Source organism: Rhinolophus sinicus, linkage group LG10 (assembly GCF_036562045.2).
Source record: "Rhinolophus sinicus isolate RSC01 linkage group LG10, ASM3656204v1, whole genome shotgun sequence".
Lineage (NCBI taxonomy): Eukaryota > Metazoa > Chordata > Mammalia > Chiroptera > Rhinolophidae > Rhinolophus > Rhinolophus sinicus.
Window position 1 is genome coordinate 64,953,724 of NC_133759.1, and position 8,171 is coordinate 64,961,894.

Here is an 8,171-nt window from a genome sequence, read left to right on the forward strand (position 1 = left end):
CCTTAACAGAAAACTCACTGAATTTAAAATGTGTTTAGAATATGTAGCCAGTCTTGAAGGAGCTCATCAACAAACACAGGGAATGTTGAGATATTTTAATTCATCTAACTTGCTTTATAGATGAGGAGACTGAGAATCCAAAAGATTTCATCTCATAGGAACTAGGACATAGAGCTGGGAGTAGGTCATGCTTCTCCTCCCTCCTACTTTAAGCTTTTTCCCCCCAACTATATGTGCATGTCTTGGAGCTATGGGTACCCACCCATAGCTGTTATGGGTACCCAAAACAGTTATAAACACATTTTCCAAAAACAGAAGACTGCTTTATGGAAATTCCTGCCCTATAGGTTGAGTCATTGCAGTTGCTGGTTCCACTTTCCCTATAGTGAGAAATGGCCATCAAATTGTGCATGCAAGGTTAAAGCACCCTGGGTCTCTACCCACTAGTGTCATTTGCCCTTTACATAGTTGGGTAGACTTTGGGTTTGCTAACTGTATACAGGAGCATTATCAACCTTTGGCCCAGGAAATAGCAAAAGGGTAGCATAACTTGAGGGGGAGGGATTGGAAAACTACCTTTGGTGGGATGAACTCTCACTTTGAGAACCCTAAGGGGTAAATTACTAACTCCTCATTTGTTTATTTTTGAGCTGCAACTCACTGGAATGAAAATATTTCCAAACCCTAGCCAATGATCCATAGTAATTGTGCTTTTATGAGTTATCGCAGCATTCTCCCCTCCATTTCCTCTTGTGTTTGTCTAAGAGACCCCCATCATAACAGCTGGAAATGGAGAAGCAGAGAGAGAGAAGGGTCAGGAGAAGAGTTTCCTGGGGTCCTTTAAGTAGAAGTGTTTAACTCACAGAGTGAGTGGGGCTCCAGAACCTGCCATGACTGAGGGGCTAACAGCCTTCCTTAAAATGATGAAAACTCTAAAATCCGATCCCAACACCAAGTGATTTCAGTTATTAAGTTATTTTAAAATTAATCGCCAGTCTGATGTATAACTTGAGCTCTTGTACATTCAGTTTGTGTAAACCAGTAGATTTCAAACGTGTTTTTTTTCTAGTGGAACATCCAAATTTTGATAATCCTGTCAGATAAAATTCTTCTTGATTATTTTTTCTTTTATTTCTTTCTTGTTCTTTTATTTCTTTCTTGTTCTTTAATATACAGATAGGGCAGGAAGAGCTGTGAAGGGAGAGCACAGACCATTTAATTTACCAGAAATACTCTATCTGCAGGCACTGGGAGAAAAGTGCTGTGAGAACCAGTCTATACTGCATGTTGCTACCAGATGGGTCTTTTTTTTTTAGAGCAACAATTTCACCATTACTATGTTCAAAGTCCTAAACTGATTTCCAAAACTAATAGCTCATCTCACTGTCTACACCCATCTGAACAGCATTCAAGCTTCTCTGTGATTGGAACCCAGCCTCCCTGTCGAGCAGTCTCACCTCTGTGTTCTAATCAGGTCAACCTTTTTCCTGACATTACATGAGCTGCGAGCACCCCTGTTTCCACCTTCACACCTTCTAGATTGTCCCCCTCCAGTCTTGCTACCTATTCCATCTTCAATGTCAAAAGTATCATCACCTCCTCTCCAAATAACTGCACTCCACACTTTACTTTTCTTTTCTAAAATCTGAGAGCATTTGGAGTGTACCCCTCAAGCACTTGAGAGACACATCTGGATTTGAATCAGGGTTCCTTCACTTGCTACCTGCTACTTCATGTCTGTGAGCCTCTGTTCCCTTGTCTGTAAAATGGAGATAATGTTGGTTCCATGCTCAGAGGATTGTTATAAGAACTAAGTAGAATAATATGTGTGGAAACTATATGTAATATGGATAAGTGTGATCCATCAACTGCATAATTATAGGAGCTCATAAATATAAGCTGTCAATATCTTGATACCTACCGAATAGGTAGGAAATGACAAGGATGAAATGACAGTATGCAAAGTGCTTACCAGACTGCATGGCATAGTGTGTGCCTACTCTGTTTGTTGGCTATTAGATGATGCTGCTGCTGATGCTGATATCATGGAGTACGGAACAGAGGAACTGCCATAGCTAAATATCTACAGTGCTTAGCACAGTGCCTGCCCTGTGAGAGTGCTAAAAAAAAGGTCAGCAACTATCATTGCATATTCTTCTGTATTATTATGAGGTCCAACAAGTTCGCGAACTTGCCACCATGAGTATACATTGGCGGCACTGTACAAACAGCTCGGTAAAGTTTCATAACCTTGGTCTATCAACATCTCGCAGCTGTGTTGGTGTCAATGGGTGGCAGTGTTTTGCTGAGTGGCATTCATTACTGTTGTTGCGTGTTTTTGTGTGCCGTCATGAGAATGTCTGAGCTTGAATTAGAGCAAAGAACAAATATTAAATTTCTTGTTAAACTTGGCAAGAGTGGAAGTGAAATCTGGGGCATGTTAGTCTGAGTTTATGGGGATAATGCCATGATGATAATGGCAGTGTACAAATGTATTAAACGATTTTCTGAGGGGAGAAAACGCGTCACTGATGAAGAAAGGTCAGGGCGGCCAGTAACGAGCAGAAATGATGAAAACATTGCAAAAATTTGTTGAGTTGTGTGTCAAAATCGTCAGCTGCCTGGGAGAAGCATAGCAGACCAAGTAAACAATGATAGAGAAACAGGAAAATCTTAACTGAAAATCTTGGCATGAGAAAGGTGTGTGCAAAAAGGGTCCTGAAGGAGCTCACCAATGAACAAAAGCAGAGTTGAAGTTTCCAAGACCTTTTGGAGAGGCAAGATGATATTTTGGGACATGTTATCACTGGTGATGAAACATGGGTGTACTGATATGACCCTGAAACAAAGCATTGAAGTCCACAATGGAAGTCAGCCAGTTCTCCATGACCAAAAATGTTCCATCAGTCCAAATCAAGAGTCAAACGATGTTGCTAAACTTTTGTGCTATCAGAGGGATTATTCATTATGACTTTGTACCAACTGGGCAAACAGTTAACCAAGTTTACTATTTGAAAGTGCTGAAAAGGCTGCATGAAAAAGTTAGATGAAAACAATCTGAACTTTTCACCAACAATTCATGGCTCTTGCATCATGACAATATACCAGCTCACACAGCACTGTCTGTGAGGGAGTTTTTAGCCAGTAAACAAATAACTGTATTGGAACACCCTCCCCACTCACCTGATATGGCCCCTAATGACTTTCTTCTTCACCCAAAGATGAAGGAAATATTGAAAGGAAGACATCTTGATGACATTCAGGACATCAAGGGTAATACGACAACAGCTCTGGTGGCCATTCCAGAAAGATTTCCAAAATTGCTTTGAAGGGTGGACTAGGCACTGGCATCGGTGCATAGCTTCCCAAGGGGAGTAGTTAGAAGGTGACAGTAGTGATGATATTCAGCAATGAGGTATGTAGCACTTTTTCTAGGATGAGTTCATGAACTTAATTGGCTGACCTTGTATATACCTATTTCCTAAATGTAAATCTGTTTACAATTTTTCTGTGTTCTCCAATATTAGGCTTTTGGTGTTTTGTTTTGTTTTTAATATTTGCCCCAGTTATGAGCCATGACATTGAATGATGAGCTCTTGAAGTCAGAGTATTAAATTCTCAACTACTCTGTAGTACACTTCATAATTAAGTCCTATTATTTGCCTTTCGTAAACATTATGATAAATTTGCTAAAAGTTTGGGCATATTTTTGGTTTAGCAATGTGTCATCAGAATTTGAGGGCAATAGTCAACTGCTCCCCCTCCTCCCTATGGGGCAGGTACAGATCTAACAGATACTGAATCAGAGATGTAGGGCGCAAAAGAGAAGAGTCAGAAAAGCTTTGTGGACTGGCCTTCAGAGCCTGCTTGTCAGACTTTTTATGGCGATTCATTTTAAAAGGAATGGACTCAGGCTTGATGCAGTCCTGTCCCAGCTCTGTCCTTTACAGCCTACTTAGGCTTGGGGAGATGCTCAGGTTCTCAGAGCTTCAGTGCTCTGATCAATAAAAGGGAGCTAATAATAATAATAACCCCTGTGGTATAGGGTTGTTACGAGAATGAAACGATAATACGCTTAATGCAGTATAAGGATCCAGAAATGTATTTGCTGTTATCAGAGGAAAGGGCATTGTGCCAACATGAGTGTCCTGGTTTTGACAGTGTATGCCAACTAGGGAAGATGCTATCCTCGGGACAAGTTTGGTAAAGACTACTTGGAACTCTCTGTTTTGTTTTTATACTGTCTTGTGAATCTAAAATTATTTCAAAATAGTTAAAAGAAAACTTTCAACACTACTATGAAGATTCTTGAAATGTGAAGCTGGAAAAGAATACAAAGTGTACCAATAGCTCTACCAATGTCCTTTTCAACAAAATGTCTTATACCATGACATGGTGTAATGGTAGGCATGGTAGACATGGTACCATGACATGGTATAATGTCTAAATGGTAGGAGAAAAATTCGTGTTCTGTGGAAGACATGTTGTCCAGGAAAACGTAGTAACCAATTCTGATAAATTGATAATAGCAAACATTAGGATAAGCACCCACTAGACACCAGAAATTATGCTAAGTGCTAATATACATGAACTCTGTAATCCTCCCAACATCCCCAGATGGTTCCTATTAGAACAACATCCCACATCTCCGGAGCCCTGGCCACGTGCTGATGTGCTGGTCAGCCTCACCTGCTTTGCTTCCTTCCATCCTCACAGCACAGTGAAGGAGGTGCTAACACTACCCCACGACAAGCCCTGTGACTTGATGCGAGTTTCTTAATCTCTGAGAAATTGAAATAATAAGCTATGCGTATATGTAAAAGTATAAAATACATCTACATGTGTACCTTTACAAAATAGTAAAATAAGTGTGAGTGTGGCCAATGTCAGGTCCAGCCTTTGAACTCAAACATGCCTCTGAAGCCTTTGTGTCCCTCCCCAGACAGGCACCCTGGTTGTTTCATTTGTTTACCATTTCCTGACTTGTGTTTTGTAGTTTTGCCAGCTATGCACAGATTCCTAAACACCATGGATTCTTCTTCTACTCTGTTCCATAAGCAGAGAGATCTGAGCCAAAGTCCTCAGGAATCTTTCAGTTGCCAAGTAATGAAATCCAATTCAAACTGGCTTAGGCAACAAGAAAGAATTGATATACTCTAGAAGTGGAGAGGACCTGGGTCAGTGTAGGCTGGTCTTCGGTCAGGTTTGGGGATGGGCTGCTCTCGTCTGCGAGGCTCTCCTGAATGAGGGGACCCAGCAGTTTCAGAGTCATATTCTCCTTGTTTCTCGTATACTGAAAGGGGGCTCTGAAACTCCCCCTCCAACAATTCCAGCAGAAATCCCAGGATTGAGTCTAAGTGAACCATTTGGGGTAGTTGCTCATCTCTAAACCAGTCACTATAGCTTCAGGGATGGAACGCATTGTTGGACAGGCTTGTGATATGTGGGTGTGACTGTGACACATATGAGGGCCATCGCCCCTAGGCCACGTGAACTTAGGGTGTGAAAGGGTGGTTCTCCTAAGGTAGGTAAAGATGCTGTTCACAAAGGAAGAGAGAAAATGGACACACACAAAGGCAGGAGGTGTGTGCCCCACTTCTGAGCAAAGGGGGTTACTCTGTTCACATCTTAGCTACTGACAAGCTGTACACAGCCTCCCAAGAACTGCTCCTGTGAGGACCTTCTTAGCCTCTTAGGGAAACAGGCCATCTTACACATGATCTATTCTACTTCACCAGGAAAGCATCACTGAAGCCTTAACCTTGGAATTTTCATTTTTATACACCAGACTCTTTATATAAACTATACTTTATATGTTTAAATTGGATAGTAGTATCTCTAGCTTCCTACTTGATGACTACATGTATTCTCTTTACACCAGAATAAGGTAAATGAAGAAGAAATTGGTGGGTGCTGTTTCAGACACGTGTGGCAGAGATCAGCAGAAAAGGTCAGAAAAAACAAATGAAAAAGGCAACCCATGATTACTCATAATAAAGATAACCACCAAACAATGAGACTTTCTGAGGTAAAATTATGAAATATTTATAGACCAGTTCATTTTGTTTGCCACTGCAAACTGTTTCATTTTTCACATCTCTCTCTTTGCTTCTATCAGAAGTCATGGAAACAACCCTCTCTTTTTTCTTTTTCTTCCTATGTAAATTGATTCACCTCAGCAAGTATTGACCGTTTCTTGGCATATTCTCTTTGACTAAAGCCATGTCAGTAAAAATTTAAAAATAAATAAATAAATAAACCCATGTGAATTTAAAAGAATGCAAAGAACCTGATAATGAAAGCTTTCAGAAGTTAAAAATGTGAAAAGCTGACCTTGAATCAATGACACAATTACTTTGTAGAATATACATATAAAATCAGTGACAATTTTCCTACCTTAAAATAATTATATTCCTCGACAAGACTTTTGGAAAGAAAAATAGTATGCCTCATTCTGTAGACCTATTTTCCTTAAATTTACTTGTAAATCACATTTTTATAAACTGAATCATCATCTAAGGTCCAGGGTACCTAAAAAAATGTTTCAGTGAATCATAAATAATTATAATTTTAAAGAAGGAAAATATTTCTGAGCTATCTTATGTAAGTTTCTCCATTTATAGATGTGGAAACTGAGATGTATAGTGAGAAATGACTTACCCGAGGTACACTTACCGTAAGTTTTTATGATTTGTATTGATATCCTTTTTAAAAAAGAAAAAACTTGCAGATTTTGTTTTCAATGTTTACTTCAAAGAAGGCAGGCCTATAGGACCCAAAGAAGATTATTTTCTTCATAGCTCTCTTGTAGTTTGGATATAATTTATCATGAATTCTAAAGTTTGTAGATAACTAAGACAAAACTTACAGGTTTTAAACAGCTTTTTGAAAGAAGAAGGTCACAGTTTAAGCCAGTGGTTTGCAACTGGGGGAATCTGGCAATGTCTGAAGACATTTTTGGTTGTCACAATTACATTACTGACAGGAGGCCGGAGATGGGGGTGCACATCGCACAGTGCACAGGACAGCGCTCCCACCTCCAGGAGAGAAGCATCCAAGCCAAAATGCCAGTAGAGCCACAGTCGAGGAGCCCTGAGCTAAATGAACCCCCACTGAAGGCGAAGACTCTCACAAAGACATTCGTAATAAATCCTGTGTGTTACGTGTTCTGTTGAGCGCGACTATTAAAAGTGTCATTATAACCCTGTATCGCCATCGAGAAGCTAGTTGAGAAGCCTTCCTACCTACTTTTGTACTTACCCTCTGCTTCCTCCTTCCTGTGAAATTGAACTCTCTAAGTTCAACCCTCTTCCAAAGCTTGGTAGCTGCTTAGGATTAAATTCAGCTGCATGTAATGAAAACATCCAATTTCTTTGGCTTCACCAACCACGTAAAAGCCATCTCACGTAAAAGACGTCTGGAGGTGGCTGCCCAGGGCTGGTGCACTGGCCCCCATCAGGCCATCAGAGATGAGATGTCTCCTCTTCCCCTAGCCATCCTTGATGTTTGTCGTCATGCATGTCCCCTCCGGGTGGCATGATGGTTGCTCCATCAACGGTCAGGGGAGTGGGCAGGCAAAGAGTAAAGGGTGCTGCAGATCGGGAACAACTGCCTCTGGTGGCCGTTCCACCTGGAGTCTCTAAAATCGCACTCTGTTCACCGCCCATGTGCACTTATATTCGATGATGATATATTTCTCTGTGTTGGTGCTGTGGTCCCTCTCTGCCTCCCACTAGATGATAACCTTTGTTGGGAGAAGGTGGCAGGTGCTCTGCAAGCCGGCCCTGGCATCCTTCTTACCATTTCTGAGCTCTCCTCCCTTAGCTGCATCAAACCTTTGATGCCAATAGTGGAACCTGTGGCAGGAGAGCTCGTGGGCTCCTGGAGGGGCTTTACTCCGCCTGCGTGGGGAACCAGGAATGTCTGAGTATTCCCACCCCGGGGGGTGGCCTGTAGCCAGCAGCATCTGGCTAGCACAGGAGTAAGACAGCCCAGCTCCGTTGTCTGAGGTGCGACTTACACTCCAGAGACCCTGCAGAGGCATGCGGAGGTGGGGCTCTGCCTGGGGCTCCACCCGCCTGCCCTGACCCCTGCACCCCCACTTTGCTACCAGGGTCTCCTGGGAACACTGCCTTAAGAAATCATTTGCATGGGAATCTTTGTCTCAGAGT